The sequence below is a fragment of the Homarus americanus genome, unplaced genomic scaffold, assembly GCF_018991925.1.
Source record: "Homarus americanus isolate GMGI-L3 unplaced genomic scaffold, GMGI_Hamer_2.0 scaffold25483, whole genome shotgun sequence".
Taxonomy (NCBI): Eukaryota; Metazoa; Arthropoda; class Malacostraca; order Decapoda; family Nephropidae; genus Homarus; species Homarus americanus.
The window spans coordinates 1,805,499-1,823,161 of NW_024726235.1; the positions used below are offsets into that span (position 1 = coordinate 1,805,499).

Sequence of the window (17,663 nt, forward strand, 5' to 3'; positions counted from 1 at the left end):
CGTGGGAACTATTTCAAGTGTGTCGTGCTAGGGACTTCCTTCACCTGCGTTAATTACTCCCCTTGGCAATATTAATCATCTCCCTCACCTGTGTTAGGCCCCTTCATCTGTGTTAATTACCTGCGGCTTAGCCACCTGCATAATTTACCTCCCTCACCTGTGTTGCATATCTTACTCATCTATGTTAATGATTTCACTCAACTGTCGTAATTACGGTACCTCCCTCACTTATATTTATTGCCCACCGTAATACTCAACTGTGGTAGCTTACATATTTCACACATTAACATCCTAACACGTGCAAGCTAATTATCACCTTTGTTCAAACTGATTTACCGAGTCTCGAAGGACTATGAACGTAATTGATACTGTATTGAGGTAATATTTAACTTTCCTTGCGTAGACTTTATGTTAAGTGTACTTCTTTTTTATGATAATACTGAGTGGTAGTATTGTATTTAATTTTGCAGGAGTAGGTAATGGTGTTATTAAAAAGATCTTAATCAGAATTAGGAGTAACGTTCCCATACGAAGAACAGAGACGAACTCTTGTTTTCAAATGACTGTTGTTGAGGCTACAGCATTAAACCATTTATGAAAGATGACTGGAACCAAACTGACCAAACCTATGCCAAAATATAACCTAAGATCTGTAGATTTGGTAAAGTTCATTCGGTTCGTCATCTTCCATGAATTCGTTACAGTCGTTGTCTTACAAGCAGCCATTTGTCATTACTGTCTGCATGTTAATACCAGGAGCTATTTAAATATTGTGGTTGATGTTGGATCAACTGTGCTAGAGGGATTGATCGATGTCAAGAGAGGTGGGTGGATTGATCTACCTTGGCATTCTTTAGCTGAGTCACAATTTTACACTGAGTCATAGATCAGAACCAAGGGGTTGATTATCACCGAGTGTGAAATGTAGACAGAGGGAGGGGGGGGGGGATATTGCCGTAGCTATGCAGTGTTGGAGGACCAGTTGACTTGCTAAGTTAGGGTGTGGGCGAATGCCTCCGTGCAGTGTAAATTTGTGAAAGATCATCACTTCATACTTCAGATTTTTCATTTCTATCAGTCGACGTAATATGTGTTGTTTTGTACCTTATTTTTCCCGTTTTATATCCATGAAAAAGCTCGCCCAGGATAATTAAGTAATTTTCCTATATTATATGAGATAGCGTTTGTAATTACATGCAATGTAAAATGTAATTTTTTTTGGTTAAATCTCGCCCCAAACGACACGCTGATAATAATGATTTAAAAATCGACAGCTCAGGATTAAAACAACAACTCGTATGCGTGCTACTGTCTTCAGGACTGGTTGGAGTGAGAGTAAGGGAGAACTGTAAGTCGGTGGAAAGAGATCAACGGATTTAATTGTTTTTAGATATATTTAAGTTGATAAGCATGCAGGTAGATGGAGAAGCTTAAGTAAACAAAAACCTGTTAATTCACCTTTGACAGTTAGTGCCGAGAAGTCACGAATTGATTACCCACCTTGACTCAGTTTTATATTGTTTTCTTATTTATTAACATATATGATAAATATATTCTGGTTTTGGCTGCCAGAAACAGTAAGAGTTATTCCCTTTGTGTTAAAACAGAACGAGTACTCACTGATTTTCTAACATTAAGAGAGATGTTATTACAAATTGATACCGTATTCTACCAGTAAATAGAAGCGTGTGTAAATTTAACCTCATTGATTTAAGACTGTCAAGGTATTTATTGGAGACTTTCCCTCACCGTAAAGTCATATTATATTTCCAGGATGACCGAGAACATGATGAAAGCTCATAGTAGAAAAGTTATCTTTAATGTCCAATTTCTGATCCTTCACCACCACGTGATTTGAAAGTTACTCTCACCTGAATATTTTATTGAGAATGTTAAAAAAATAATATCCAGGTGTTTTTTATGCACATGAACCCCGCTTGTTTAATTGTATTTATAGTAAGAAACGTTTCATGTACGTAGTATCAGGTAATGGGGAATAACTCTTACTGTTTCTGGCAGCCCAAAACAGAATAAATTTATCATATCTGTTAATAAATAAGAACATATAAAACTGAGCCAAGGTGGGTAATCAATTCGTGAATTCTCGGCACTAAATGTAAATGGCTAATTTTCACTGGGTTTAAGCAGACCTAACAACTAGTAGTTTAAACTAGAAAGGCATTTTCGGGTGCAGCACGAACAAGTATTACAAAAAACAGGATAGAAACTTCCGCCTGGTATCTTCACTTTAATAATACTGTATCATGTTATCTTTCTACTCATTTTCTAATATTCTTCTTAACTAGTTACAACTCGGTCGATAGAAAGGTCACTCAAAGGTCAAGGTCACATACGAGCTAACTTAATTACCATGTACATTCACCTTCACTTTATGAAGTAGGTAAGGAGGGTTCATAGTCCATGCACTGAGTTGTTTTCTCTCCATTAGTGTCAACGTTATGATTGTTATTGCTCTTGATTCTAACCCTCTGCTGTTATTATTATTATTATTATTATTATTATTATTATTATTATTATTATTATTATTATTATTATTATTATTATTATTATTATTATTATTATTATTATTATTATTATTATTATCAACATCCCCTCTTTCAGTCCTTGCCAAAGACAACTAGATAATAATCATATCTCCTTCCGTTCATTTAATCCATCATCTTACTTGTCCTTCACATTCTAGTGTTTAACTTTCTCACTATAGCCCTAGTGGCCGTTTGACATGATATATAAAACATGATATACTTACCCGACAGAGAGAGAGAGAGAGAGAGAGAGAGAGAGAGAGAGAGAGAGACATGCTCCATAATTCTCGTTGTTCACTTTCTAGCTCAAGGCCGCAGTTTAAGGTCACTCATTACTCCCGTATCGTCGTCGCTCAATATTGTACTGTAGGTGGTAAAGTATTCGAGCTGTCAAGAGTGTACTGAGTGTATGTTTGTCTGTCTCGGGCACTGGTAGGTTGTGATATAGTTGTGTTCGTGTTGTGAGTTTGAGGAAGGTCGCCGTCGTGTTTCAAGGTGATTTTATGTTTTATTGTTGTAATTTTATGTTTTATTTTATGGTTTAGTAAAGTGGGTGAAGAAATAAGTGCACAGTGTCAGCACCTGCGAATGACGTCTAACTGTGTTCTGGAGGTGAATTCATTTATACGCTTTCAGTTATTGTAAATGACCAAGCCTCACTGTTTTGGTAGATTGTGTAGTTAAGCACGATATGGTGACATTTTACCGCTAAATTCTGTTTTACCATAATCTTAATTTCTTGGTAGGATTTATATAACCACTAACGTCATGTGAATATGTCGCATTCTTTACTTGGGTTGAGCAAACGATTGTGATCTTAGTCATGAGGCCAAGTGCATGAAGGAATTTTTATTTATATATTAGATAAAGAGACAGCAAGCCATAACTTCTAAGGCTGTCGTTAAGGCCAGACTGGTTGGTGAAACATTTTTGGGTTGCGTGTAGTCTAGTCAGCTTTTTAGTCTACCTTTCTCGGCCTGACTGACTAATGTTATTTGCACGTGAGGGATTTTTTTTTAAAGGGGGGTTTAACACAATTCTTACTCAGCCTTATTATATATTCTAAATTTCAATACCATGATAAGATATAAGAAATTTTTTGGAAGATATACTTATTTTTTAACCTAACCCAACCCAACCCAGGCACGTGTGGAAGTACTTGAGAACAATGAGATAATGAGAAAGAGTTTTGTTTGGTGTTCATACTTATGTGTTCACTTCTCTTACATGTTTACTGTGTATTATTATGTTCACGTTTCTGTTCACTGCCGGGTAGAGAATGTGTCAGTGGAGCTTGAGATAATATGTGTGTGTGTATGTGATTTATAACTTAGTCATTTGTGTTTTAATGTATGAACGTTATAACTGGCTGGCAAATCATAGCTCTTCCCGGAACACATTTCTGTCCCTTTATAATTTGGTTCTCCAGCCAGACGTGTATACAGCGTGGTGGTGGTGGTGCAGCGGGTGTCATTGGGTGTTCCTCGAATCACTGGATGCAGGTTGTATATACTTCACCATTACCTACACGACAGAGTAACCACTTGGATGTCTGTCTGTGTATGTCTTGTGGATAAATAAAGGATTGGAAAAGGAAAAAAAAGGGAAAATAGATGAACTGAGGGAGGGAAAACTAAGACGAACATTGGTAAATAGAAATATGCTCGAATAGAAAGACATCAATAGAGAAACGCACGGGGAATACCAACACGTAAACAGTGATAGACACACACACACACACACACACACACACACACACACACACACACACACACACACACACACACACACACACACACACACACACACACTCACTCACTCACTCACTCAATGACGCATTAACGACCAGCTCACAGTAGGGGTTATTACTACACGTCGGCGCAGGGACACACAAACACAAATTGTCTACGGAGGAGCAGTGGTAAAGGAATATGCGGTAATACATATCGAATGATCGATTCGCAAACGATCACATAGCAACATGCGGTAGAAACACAAAGAGAAATACATACATACATACATACATACATACATACATACAACAAAGGAACATGGCCATATAGGTAATCAGGAGTACGTTAAGAGTTTCGGAGTAAATTTTGGTACAATCTTTGAATGTTGTGTGTGTGTGTTGATGCTTCTACTTGTACTGTACACTCCTCTGTTGACGTTTGTGTCGAGGATTCAGTACTGTATGCGCTTCCCCATTGTTAAAATTGTGTTTGTTTGTCCCGTGTATTTTTGTGTGTACTCTAAAGCAATTAGGGTACAGTTTCAAGTAGTAATTTACGATGTTATTTGGGGATATATATATATATATATATATATATATATATATATATATATATATATATATATATATATATATATATATATATATATATATTTAAACGATTAGATGCTTTCATACCCGCCCTCCCTACCTCCCTCTCTACATACCCTCCCTATCTTGTACACATACCCTCCCTACCTTCCTCTCCCCATAAACAACAGTTAACCTCCCTTCGTTTCTTTGTTACTCCCAACCACTGTTCCCCCCAACTCTCTTACCTTCCCCCACACAGATTACCCAAGCTCCCCTACATCTACCGTCTACCCCACATATCTTCCCTTAACCGCGTCCCTTCCCCCCCTCTCCCTTTTACCTTCCCCTAACTCACTGCCACTCTTCCTGCCCTCCCTTTCCTCTCTCCTTTCCTCCTACTTCCTCTACCTCTCCCCACCTATACTTTACTTCCCCAATTCCTTCACCTTCCGCCTATCGTCCCTACATACACATTGTCTCTCTCTCTCCTTCCTTTCCTCCCTTCCTTCCTTCCTTATCCCACTCGAAGATTAACCCCCTCCCCTCGTCCCCCCCTCTCTTCCCCTCCCTTCCAACCGTCACCTACCCCACTCCAATCCGTTCCTGGTCGATCAATATTTATGGAATTGTACTGTGAAAAAAACCCTCCACACCTTTTACCTGGTATACTCTTGATTACACTTCACCACCTTTCATAATTTAGCCATGAGACTTTTTTTGCCCCCTTCTCCCCCATTCTCCCTCCCTTCTCTCTCCCTCCCTCCCCCCTCCTCCCCTTCACGCCCAACTCAGCTCGATTGGACGTACAATATTACGGACTTAATTCAGGTGGTTATCGTGGCTGGGTCTTGATATTAAAGGCCGCTGGACACTCATGAGGTCCGCCTGTACTAATCTCTTGTTGGTGAGTCACTCAAACTTCATGAATACTCAAGTACTGCCTGTGGGTGTGAGGTGAAGGGGTGGTGGGGGTGGTTCAAGGGGTGTGTGTAAAGATTGGGTGTTTGGCAAGGATGAGGATAGGCAAGGAAGGCTGTTTTGGTGTCGGTAAATTACAAGGCCAAGGCGCAAGAGCTAGTGATTATTATTATTATTATTATTATAGTAGTTGTAGTAGAGGCATTAGTAGTAGTAGCGGCAGCAGTAGAAGTAAACGTAATAGTATAGTATAGTAGTAGTAGTAGTAGTAGTAGTAGTAGTAGTAGTTGTTGTTATTTTATCACCATCACTATTATTAATATTATCAGATTGTTATTCAGTTTTCTAAAGCCATCGCTAATGCTTCAAAATTCGATGGCGTTCGTGAAATAATCAACTTCTTTTGGATTCATTAACAAAAATCACAAGCGCCTGGTAATTGCATTCATTAGGAGTTCAATGGTGCTTTAATTTTTACAAAGGCAGTAATTAAGGCTTCGTGGTGATGATGAGGCTTCAGTAATTGTCTTGTTTGTGTTTTTGTGTCGTCTATTGTTTGTGGTATTGTTTGGGTACTGTTCTATTGTATTAGGTATTTTTGTTTTTTGTTTGTTTTTGTTTTGTACTTTGTTGTGTTTTTGTTTGGTATTTATTATAGGATGTATAATTATTTTGTTGCTTAGCTGCTTATGTGTGTGTGTGTGTGTGTGTGTGTGTGTGTGTGTGTGTGTGTGTGTGTGTGTGTGTGTGTGTGTGTGGTATGCTTCTCTTGGGAGGGAGGAGGTGGGGTGGTGTGTATGAGTAATGGGGAGGGGGGAGGGCGTGGAAGTGGCGTGTTTTCTGTCCAGGCTCAACAAGGAATTCTAATGTGGAAATTCCTTCTTTTGGTTATACTCTGTCTAGCTGTCTGTCTCTTTATGTGTTCTTTTGTTTGTCTTTCTCTTTTTGTTTTTTTGTTAGCCAGTACTTGTTTTCTCTTTCTCTCATTGGTTTTATTTTTACCTCATGCCTCTCATTTTTCCACTTCCTTCCTTCCTTCCTTCCTTCTCTCTGTCTCATTCTTCTCTGTTTTTCATTCTCCCCATTTCCTTCCTTCCTCGCCCTCTCTCTCTCTTATTCCCTCATTTCCTCCTTCACCCCCTCCCCATTCCCTCATTCTTTCTCTACTTACCTCCCTCATCTCCCCTTCCTCTTCCTTTCCAATCTCTTTCCCCTTTCTCACTCATATCTTTATCCCCTCTCCTTCTATCTCCCTTTCTCTCTCCTACCTCCCCTTCCTTTTCTCTCTCCCCCTCTTACTCTTTTCTCATACCCTCTCACTTTCACTCCCCTCACTCTGCCTTGATTTATTCCCACCATTGTTGCTTAACCCATTCCCTCCGTCTCCCCCTTCCCCTCCTCCCCTCCCTCTTCCCTTTCCCACCTCCCTCTTCCCCTTCCCACCTCCCTCTTCCCCTTCCCCCCCTCCCCCTTCCTTGTCTTCTCCCCCTTACTGTTGTTGTCCGTATCGCCTAATTGACCTTCCTGGCGTGTTTTATGGCGTGGGACGTTATCACCTTGTGGTCCACCAATCACGGTCTAGGACTGCCTAATCACTTGCCAAGCCCTCTCAGAACATTTAACCAGTCATGTCCCCTCTAGACTGGGTTAGCAAATCACAGGTCAACCAATCATGACCTCGGATTAGCCCTTCACCTCCTTGCGTCCATTGAGCACCCGGTGAGACTTGATTTATGCTGGCGTTAATTACAGGTTAAGAGGTGGTGACGGGAACACACTATGTACTCTATAGTATTGGTCGCCTTACCGGTATATGTTTATTTATTGTCCTCTGACGCCCCAGGAAGGTGATGTTATACGTCCGTGTGTCCATCGTCATATCCTTGGTTCTGTCTGTGTGTCCTTGCGTCTAGCTGCGCGTCTGCATGTTGATATGTGGATTGAAATGTACGTCGTTTGGCCCAGTTCTACGTCGTTGAATGCACTTGTGTGCCCGTGTGTTCCTACGTGCGTCCGTCTGTTTATATGCATCCGTGCGTACAAACGTGTGGGAGTTGTGAACACGATACGTTGAACATATGACGGTAGATTTTAACTGACCTCAATAATTTTGTCATTACTTGTTCAGAGTTATGGCTTATGGGGACTTTGGTGTGGCGCATTGGGGGAGGAGGGAAGGGGCGACACTCCTACTACTTGTGCCAGCCTCGTTTATTTATTTATCCGCAAATGTTATCACAGGGACAAGCAAACTGACCACACAGAACGCTGGAGGCAAAAAACAAAACAAAAGCTCAGCGAGAAAGATGACAGTAGTGGAGTAAACAGATGATTTGATTCTATTATTTGTTAGGTGAAAGAAGGTCATTATGGAGAGATTTTTTTTAGATCAATTGATATTCATTTAGATCTGCCAGAAGTAAGTTTTTTTCATAACGAGAAATTCTGAAGCGGAAAAAAAAGATCTGATTTTATTTTCTGATTAACGAAATTTTTTAAAGATTATTCACGCCTACTCTTTCTCCCCGTAGAGTTAATATATATATATATATATATATATATATATATATATATATATATATATATATATATATATATATATATATATATATATATATATATATATATATATATATATATATATATCATGTAAGTCACCACGTATCGCCGTACTGTAGGTTGATCCCGAGGGTAGGCAAGCTTAGGTTAGCTTAGGTTAGGTTAGGTAGTTTAGTGTAGCTGTCATCAAATCCATATATAGCGGCCGACGAATCACAGGATCGCGTGGTGCTAATTGCTCGACCTTGTTATACCTGCCATCTTGTAATAGGGGGGTGTGACGCCTCTAGCCTATGCGGTCAATATTTATGAATTAATTAAAGTCTCTCTCTCTCTCTCTCTCTCAAATACACCAGCAAATGCATCAAAACACCACCACCACCACCACAACAACAACAACAACAACAACAACATCAACATTGCAGGATTAAATCAACTAAGTCGACATTATTTTCCTCCTCGTTGTCATTGTATGTAATTTATTCTTTGTTTTTATATGTTAAGAAGAGAATGTGTTCGTCACCCCCCAGTGCGGTGGCTAACCTCACGAGTGAATGAATGAACCTATGAGTAAGATGTGTCAACCCAATGAATACAGTGTGAATATGATGACAACCCCTTGAGTACGATGGTTTAACCTCTTAAGTACAATGACGTAAGTGTTAACCCCTTGAGTAGAAATAATAAAATTCTTGAGGCCTTTATGTAGAATGTTTCTGTTAATGTTTATGTATTTAATTGTTAAAGTAAATCTAAATCAAGTTTCCTGTGCAGTGACTTTTTTTGGGGGGGGGGGAGGACATGTGTGGGAGTGTGTGTTAGGAAGACATTTATTGTGTGCTTATGGTCCTTCAAATCACCCTCATTCCTCCCCCTTTCCTCCCACAAAAAAAAAAATCTATTGTGTTGGAGAGATTTATGAATATCCCCCCAACACACTTGAATCTTTGTATAATTTTTAGGAGGTTTGAAATTGGAATGACACTGATTTTTAGCCTCCTGGATACACTACAGCTGTATAAATGTCTTCTTTACACACACACACACACACACACTATGAACCTCTGTGAAGACGAGGTTGAATCAAAGATGTATGTGAAATAATCATCTCATTGTCCGTGGAGTTCTTGACCTCTCCTTCCCCCTCCCCTCCCTCCCGCCCTCTCTCCCTCCCTCAGTTCCTTCCTCTCTCACCCCCCAGCACTACCTATATCACCTGGGGGTGGGTGGGTGGTGGGGGAGTATATTGATTTATTCGTCACTGTCAGTTTGTTTGTTGCTTCATACCTACGTTCGCCATTAAACTCTTTTTTTTAATACTTCTGTGATAAGAGTAAAAGAAAAACAATTAACGTGTGCATAATCCGTTATTTTTTGTTGCTTTAATACTCTGGTGATAAAAAACAAAACACAATTTACGTGTACAAATGCTGTTGACTTTTGTTAATTTCTTAGTTTGGGGAATTTTAAAATGTTGTCCTATAAATAAACAGATTAATTTTTTCCCCTTGGCCTCCTGACCTCTGAGTAACAGGGCTCTTGTGTTCCGGTTTGAGGCTCTCCTGTCTATTACTAGTTGACGTTCCTCATGTCTGTTGATCTATCTATCTATCTATTCTTCACGTGGTCTTTTAGCGTAAGGGGGGGCATAAGGCTCAACTCATTGGGGTAGTAAGCCGTAATGACTTTCGGTTGTCACTTCAAGGTCAACTACCCCTCTCCCTTCCTGCCCCCCCCCCACCCCCTCTTTTCTTCCTCCCTACCCTTCCATGTCTATTTGTGTCAGTTGCTCATCTGACGCCGTGCAAATGCGTAAAAAAATGTGTGTGTGTGTGTGTGTGACTCATGCGTAGCGACGCGTTGGAGGAGCGTGTTGTTTAGTAATATGCACACGTACCTGCTGCCACCTGGTAGTAATTACAGGTATATGCACGTATACTGGGCCACACCTGTACACACACACACACGCTCACACCTGTTGGCATTCTTGATGAACGTTGGATCATATGCAACGTATATACACCCACACAAAGGTTACATGCACATGCACAAACGTAACACACACACACACACACAGGGTGAAGGGCATGGCATTTTATTATTTATCAGCCCCACCACTACCAACCCCAGCTGGACCACCTGTGTTGCACCTGAGCTGTTGTTAGCCCCTCCCTCCCATCTCTCTCTGTTAGCCCTCCCCTCTCTCTCTCTGTTAGCCCTCCCCCCCACTCCTCTCCCTGTTAGCCCTTTCTCCACCCCCTCTCTCTGTTAGCCCTCCCCCACCCATCTCTGGTAGCCCTCCCCACTCTCTCTGTTAGCCCTCCCCACTCTCTGTTAGCCCTCCCCCACCCCTCTCTGTTAGCCCCCCCACCTCTCTCTGTTAGCCCCCACCTCTCTGTCCCCCCCACCCATCTCTGGTAGCCCTCCCCATCTCTCTCTGTTAGCCCTCCCCCACCTCTCTCTGTTAGCCCTCCCACCCTCTCTCTGTTAGCCCTCCCCCACTCTCTGTTAGCCCCCCTCCCCCACCCCTCTCTGTTAGCTGTTAGCCTCCCCATCTCTCTCTGTTAGCCCTCCCCCACCCTCTCTGTAGCCCTCCCCATCTCTCTCTGTTAGCCCCTCCCCCACCTCTCTCTGTTAGCCCTCCCCACCCCTCTCTGTTAGCCCTCCCCCATCTCTCTGTTAGCCCTCCCCCACCCCCTGTTAGCCTCCACCTCTCTGTTAGCCCCTCTCCACCCCTCTCTCTGTTAGCCCACCCCATCTCTCTCTGTTAGCCCTCCTCCCTCTGTTAGCCCTCCCCCACTCCTCTCTGTTAGCCCCTCCCCTCCCCTCTCTGTTAGCCCTCCCCACCCTCTCTGTTAGCCCTCCCCCACCCCTCTCTGTTAGCCCTCCCCCCACCCCTCTGTTAGCCCTCCTCCACCCCTCTCTGTTAGCCCTCCTCCACCCCTCTCTGTTAGCCCTCCTCCACCCCTCTCTGTTAGCCCTCCCCCACCTCTTCCTGTTATAGTGACGTCTTGCTACACACTCTTGTTCTTATTATCGTATAGTAGCAAGAATGATAAGGGTATTAATCTTCTTGTTTTTTATTTCTCATTCGTTGTATTTTGAATTATTATTATTATTATTATGATTGTTCTTGTTCTTCTTATTTTTGTTCTAGTTGTTGTTGTTCTTCTTCTTACTACTACTACTATTACTACTACTTTGTTCAATGCGTGTCGGCCGTATAAACACAAAGTTAATGGTTTCTACAGCAAACTAAGTAATGTCTCTTATCCCACAGAGGCAGATCACGATTGAGCTGTCCAGGAGGCTGCTGTGTGGATGTGTTGTTGATGGTAAGTGACGAAAGTTCTCATTGATATATTATGAAATTGTCTCAACTTGTTAATGATTTCAAATATTGGCATCTCCAGTACCATGACTTAAAACTTCCCCAGTACCATGACTTAAACCTCCCCCAGTACCATGACTTAAAACTTCCCCAGTACCATGACTTAAACCTCCCCCAGTACCATGACTTAAAACTTCCCCAGTACCATGACTTAAACCTCCCCCAGTACCATGACTTAAACCTCCCCCAGTACCATGACTTAAACCTTCCCCAGTACCATGACTTAAAACTTCCCCAGTACCATGACTTAAAACTTCCCCAGTACCATGACTTAAAACTTAGCTCTGCACAATTCCCTGACCACTTTTGTACACGATCAAAAACCCGAGTACAATCAATTACCTCCTTTTTGTACGATAATTTAGTCCTCAGTGTACGATAACAACAGCCCCCAGGTGGTCGAGTACCGTACGCACGTAATCCATTGTGCACAGTGATTTTTAAAGCCCCCCTTTTTTACCATTATTTTATTCCCTTTATTTACGATGATGACTTGATGGGCTGTGTAAGATGATTTATTTCCTTATGAGACAGAACGAAATATAAGTATTGGGAGGTTAAAAGGCCTTGTCACCCGTAGAGCATGACTTGGTGTTCAAGGTCAAGGCTGTATTTTGTGTGTGTGTGTGTGTCATTCCCTAATACACACACATATACACTTCACTGTATTATTAGTATCGTTCTGAAGTATCGTTTCATCATACTTACTGTATGTACTGTACTGTATTCTCTTTCATGTTGTAATTTTGTACCACTTTGCCATGTACACGTACTGTAGGCAGTCTTTCTAGCGACCATTGAACTTTATAGGACGATGAAACAACTGTAGAAGATAGTGGTTTAACCCTTTGAGGATATTGAAAAAGATCGTCCTCAAAGGGTTAATCCATAGTCCTCAAAGGGTTAATCCATAGTCGTCAAAGGTTTAATCCTTAGTCGTCAAAGGGTTAATCCATAGTCATCAAAGGGTTAATCTATAGTCGTCAAAGAGTTAATCCATAGTCGTCAAAGGGTTAATCCATAGTCATTAAAGGGTTAATCCATAGTCATTAAAGGGTTAATCCATAGTCATTAAAGGGTTAATCAATAGTCATCAAAGGTTTCATTCATAGTCAAAGGGTTAAACCACTTTTTTCCCATAAAGGGTTAAGACTGGTGGGTGAAGAGGTCGTTTAGAAAAGCTTTCGTTAAATAATTACTCCTAATCTGTATATACAAGAACAACACATGTAGATAAGGTACAGTCTCAATACAATTCCGACGCCATTTTGGATTTCTTCATGTCGTAGCTTAAAGAGAGCCATTTAAAAGCATTCTCACGTCTCCAATTACGGGAGGGGAAGGGTTAGGAGGGGAGGGGATGGAAGGGGAGAGGAGGGAAGGGGAGGGGGGGGGAGAGAACTTTAACTTACGATCGTTGGAGATAATAGAGCCAGGTGGTGACGGGTATATTAAGGGTGTGAGGCTGTTAGTGGTATTATAAGCCAGTTTTACATTCCCTATAGTTCCGGGTGAATGTATTATTTATGGTGTAATGATGACTCAGCTCTGTAATTTCTAATGCATGTATACGTTCAGTGTGGTGTGTGTGTGTTGTGTGTGTATGTTGTGGGTGTGTTCTATGTGTGTGTGCGTGTGTGTTTTTATGTGTATGTATATCTGAGAGAGCATGTGTATGTATACTCGTAGATGTGTATGTATGCTAAAAAGACATGTACTGTGTGATGTTGGTTGACGTGTGGTTGCATGGTGAAGAATATTGACCAGTGAGGAATGCATAGTGGTCGTCACTGTCACCCATAACCTCACACCAACACATTCCTGACAGGGGAGGTGGCGACACTGCTGCTCTTACCCTGTGTGTGTGTGTGTGTGTGTGTGTGTGTGTGTGTGTGTGTGTGTGTGTGTGTGTGTGTGTGTGTGTGTGTGTGTGCGCGCGCTATATCCTCTCTCACAACATCCAATACTGTCTCCATGCCTGACTTGTTTCACAGTTTCTTTAGTAAATCTCGAAGCTAAAAATCACTACATCATGACAGGTTTTTACGGCATTTGCACTTAAAGGATTAGATTACTTGTGTTTTAATAGGATTTTTTTCTTTTGAGAGATTTTACTAGCCATCAATAACATCTGTTCGTATTGGTAAATAACATATGACCACAATGGGAATATTTTTGTAAAGATGTTAGGATAATTCCGACCATCTGTAGTCAACGGCCACCACATTGGATTACTGTACGGGTTTCAGAGCACATTATCTCTAGGTTCAGTACAGTAATTACGGGCTCTTGCTACCCCCAGGACACAATAACTAAGCACCGTTTGGAGCTCCTGTGGTAGAGAGAAGTGGTGGCTGACTGACTGTATGTATAGGGTGATGTATAGAGATAACTGTTTGTTTGGGGTGTTGCATAGAAGTTACTGGTGACTGGCTGTATGAAATGTTGTATGAGAGAGAGAGAGAGAGAGAGAGAGAGAGAGAGAGAGAGAGAGAGAGAGAGATTGAGAGAGAGAGAGAGAGAGAAAGAGGTTGGTGATTAGCGTGAAAAAGAGAGATGACGTGTGAGGGGAGCCAGTGAGGAAACGAGCATGGGAGAGGGAAGGGAAGGCAGGGGAGGGAAAAGTGAGAGGGAGGGTAAAGAGGGGAAGGAAGGGAAAATTGAGAGGGAAGGTTGTGAGGTGAGTCAATGATTGGGCAAGTTAGGGGAGGCAGTGATGGAGCGAGTGAGGGGAGGCAGTGATGGGGCGAGTGACGGGAGGCAGTAAGGGGGTGAGTGAGAATTCCTGGGACTCACCCTCTTGTTATGGTGACGGAACTTAGTGACGAACGAGCCCAGGGCCACGGTAAAGGAGGAGGGGGGGGGGTGGGGCGAGGGGGAGAGTGAGACTGAACGAGAGGGAGAGAGATGGGTGAGTGAGTGTATGTGTCCTACGTTTGAAGAGCTGTAGGTTATGTGGAGGTCGATGGAAAGATATGAGTGTGACAAGGAGTTCCCGTAGTCGACATAGGAAGGTGAATAGGGAGGGAGGGAGGGAGGACGTTGTTGGTAGGTAGTTGATAGGTAAAGCTGGAGACTACCAATAACATCAGTACACCCAGTTCCTGAAACACACACACACACATGTGCATATATGCACATATACTGTCGGGTGTGCAGCACGTGTGTCGCAGCAGTTGCCCCTAACACGCACACATGCATCTAATTCCTCAGCAAAACACGCACTAACTACTACTGAGGTCCCTCACCGCTCAATATTAACCAAGGTTGTAATCACGCCCACCTACACACACACACACACACATCGTTTAATACAGTGGTGTTTGTGTGTGTGTGTGTGTGTGTGTGTGTGTGTGTGTGTGTGTGTGTGTGTGTGTGTGTGTGTGTGTGTGTGTGTATCATTATGGCTGTGTGTGTGTATCATTATGGCTGTGTATTTAATGTGACGTCGAGCAAGGAGGACTTGACCAGGCCAGGATCACCGTGTTTATTATGTACCAAGGTGTACCCAGCAGAGTAGAGTACAGAACACCCAGGGTCGTCCACCGCTGAATGACGACCACCGTAGAGGGAGGAAGTAAACTAGGTCAGTGTCGTAACTGAAAGATGTATATTAAACGTGATATTGATATTGTGAATGAAACGCTCCACTGCCAAGTGAAATGTAGACCGCGGGAATAATTTAAGAGGAAGTATTTTATATTTTAGTGGGTGTTTTTATGTGTGTTCGCCATTAGTGGGTGTGCCTGGGAGGTGTGAACGCGATGACTCCAACAAGTAGCGAGGGAATTTTTAGCCAACTTGGCATGTCTGGGTATATCTCAACAAGACCTCAGACGAGCAAGTTCAATAATCTGCATTTTCTGCCGCCATTATCCAGAGTTATGGTCTTCTGGGCTTTACCTTGGCGCAGTGGGGGGTCTTACCTTTACTGCCGACCTTGTTATTATGAGGTTAATTGAATTTATGATAGAAAATAGGAATAACAAAGAATATGTTCCTATCATCTATTTAGGTTTATTAAAAAAAACTATGATCAAATAGCTGTAAACTTAGGTGTGTAGAATGATCTTATCTGACCTGATCTATCGTGATTGGAGACTGAGATATATCTCTATGGCTGCCCGCTTCCCTTCATTATTTTTCTCTATTCCTCGCCACCATCTCACCCCAGTCCCTCCCCCTCTATCCCATCACCACCAAAGAGCAGGTGGTGGCGGGCGGCTGAGGGACACACACACACACCTGGCCGTTGGTGGGTGTTATCGGCACCTCTCAGGTATTTTGCGCGACCTCCTAACATCCACCTGAGCTACCTGTGGCGTGTCGGTGCTTCTTACCTGCCTCTCTCATTACCTTCGTGTTATGTCATGTTCCCTTGTGTTATTGGTCTTGTTGGTGTAATGGGCCGCCTGATGGTTATTATATGTAATGCCGTATAAACCCGTGTGTGTGTGTGTGTGTGTGTGTGTGTGTGTGTGTGTGTGCACTAACCTGACTTATCTAAATCTAGCCTAACCTAACCAAATCTAGCCTAATAATCTAAGCCAAACCTGCCATAACCTGTCTGAGCAGAAACCTAACCTAATCTGACCTAAAGGTTAAGTTAGGTTAGGTTAGAAGCTATTGAGTGGTGTAGCTCGCTGGGCCAGTCATTGTAAATTCCCAATGTTTAACCACTCCGTGAGGTGACGACGGCCGTGCTGCACCTGTTAGCGCCAAAAATAACAAATAGAAATCAACAGAGGTAATATTACAGGCAATCTAGTACCATAAATACAGGACATAAGTGTTTATGTAACTGTTGTGGAAATATACAGGTACACTGAAAATTTAAAATGTTGTTTACAGTAAGAGAGAATGAATGAACCATAGTCACGAAATATCTGTATTCACTCGTTAAAAAAAGATGATTGTATTTGTAAATAATTGTAATCTTTATGTTTCTTTTTTCATGTAGGAATTGAAAACTAGCGAATAAAAAAAATATTTTGGATGAATCAGCTGTCTAGTGGGTCTGAAGATGTAGGTCGACTCCTGGTATTCAGTTAAAATGTGTGATGTTGGCTCCTATGAATGTGTGACTGTATATTTCACTACATGGATATAATATACTAATCTTGTCTTATCTTTGGAGTTATAATACCGTAACTAGTCGTTGCCTGACGCTAGCCGATCTTGTTGCCGTTACTCAGGTGCAGTAATGATTCAGTCTATTACGGTGACTTACTAACTAGACTTAGGAATCCAGTCTTGTCTTGAAGCAGACGATGGACGACCTTGGGGCGCTGGAACACGAAGTAAAGCTTTAATGAGTTAGAAAGGAGGAAATTTGTTACAATTCCCATGCTCCCCTACGCTGGGAATCAAGTCTTGCCCTTTACTCTGCTGAAATGGGAGTTTTTTAATCGCCACAACTCATTACTCGACGCCAGGATTCCAGTCTTGTCTTTACTCAGTTAATAAAGAGAGATATTTTATGACAAGAATTTATTAGTGTAGACTAAGGTATCCAGTCTTGCCTTATCGTATTTATTTACTAGGGAAATTAAAGTTATTTAGGAAAACGTCCCGTGGTAACTGAAGCTGGTACTTCTTCGTTCCATGCTGCCCCCCTCCTCCCCTCAGGCCGAACTGTTTATACAAGTCCCGAGAACCAGCAGCGCACTTTGCTAAACCACCTTCCTTGGACCACCACCTCCCGGTCGATCTCCTAGCATTCCAACACTCGTAACACTGTCACGATAACTGGGGGCAGGACATTGCCAACCCTCCACCCCCTTCCCCCATTATCATCAAGACTTGAGGGTCGTAAATATTATGACATAGTTTAGGTTTTGAGTGATTTGTGGCGTCAACGCCGGTGTTTTAGCTGGCCCCTTGCTTCTGGATGGTAAGCTTAGTTAAAGGGGCTTGACAGGATCTATGCGGAAGTGTGTTGACG

At 42.1% G+C, this 17,663-nt stretch overlaps 1 protein-coding gene across 2 annotated transcripts in view; it reads left to right on the forward strand.

Annotated features, from left to right (window-relative positions):
- Nucleotides 1-17,663, forward strand: part of LOC121865414 — a 46,017-nt gene that overhangs the window by 13,209 nt on the left and 15,145 nt on the right. For both annotated transcript variants that reach the window (XM_042364797.1, XM_042364796.1), the window contains exon 2: nt 11,609-11,663. The gene's annotated coding sequence lies outside the window, so the exon portion shown is untranslated. The remainder of the gene's footprint in view (nt 1-11,608; nt 11,664-17,663) is intronic.